Raw genomic sequence first — 884 nt, 5'->3', positions numbered from 1 at the left:
CGCCGCGGCCCCGTCCCGCCCTCCCCTCTAGTCGCGGGGGAGGTGCCGCCGGCCCGCTCCCGCGCTCACCCTGCACGGCCTAACAAGCCGGGGCTGCGAGGAGAAATGCCGAGGCTGGTGCAAACTCCAGCTCCTCCGCGGCTCAGCCCCGCCGCCTCTGCTGTAAGCTCTTCAAGCGTAACGCGAGCAGCGACGCCCCTTCTCCCGGCCCTCCCCAAACCACGCTTCGCCAGTCTCGACCTCTCCCGCCTTTGCAGCCGCCCCTCCCCGCCCCAGTCCTTGGCGCGGACTCCCGCCAGGTCCACTGGAGAAGGCCGGGCTCAGCATCTCCGCCTCTTTCCCAGGCTCTGCACCCGGATCCCCTCCCGGACGCGAGGCATTCACTGGGCCGGTGGCACCGAGCGGAGAACACCTAACAGGTGTGACTGTGAGCTAACGGGCACTCCCTATGTCGCCGGAACCAGGACTAGGACCTGGCCAATGGAGACGAATAGTCGAGTGTCACAGACCAGGGGCCCAACCTGAGACCAAACTATAGTGCTGCATGTTTAACGCCCTTATTCAAAGCCAGCTGTGTCCCAGTCACAGAGAATAAACTCTAGACTACAAGCATGCCTACCCCAGAGTTCCTCTGCATGTGAAATGTTGTCACGGGGCCTGGCCCACTTTTTCAATCTCTCTCCCTGGCCAGTCTGCTTTCCTCGGTTAGTTTACTCTGGGCCAAGGACAGAGTTCGAGGTCTCTCAGAATTTATGCAATGATTTGAAGCCATTTGGGTCTGGCATTGCTCTGGCTGCCGTGGTTTACACTGGCACCGCCCAGTGCTGCGTTTTCTCCTTGCACAAGTAGGTCATCACAGAAATGGAGAGTGAAAAAAAGGGCGA

General features: G+C 60.6%; 1 protein-coding gene across 1 annotated transcript in view; it reads right to left on the bottom strand.

Moving 5' to 3' along the window:
* Positions 1 to 884, bottom strand: part of TMEM229A (transmembrane protein 229A) — a 49,873-nt gene that overhangs the window by 1,336 nt on the left and 47,653 nt on the right. The gene's annotated exons all lie outside the window — the stretch shown is intronic.

This window comes from Pteropus alecto, unplaced genomic scaffold (genome assembly GCF_000325575.1).
Source record: "Pteropus alecto unplaced genomic scaffold, ASM32557v1 scaffold22, whole genome shotgun sequence".
Lineage (NCBI taxonomy): Eukaryota > Metazoa > Chordata > Mammalia > Chiroptera > Pteropodidae > Pteropus > Pteropus alecto.
The sequence above is the reverse complement of the archived record's forward strand: the minus strand, read 5'-3'. Positions and strand labels throughout refer to the sequence as shown.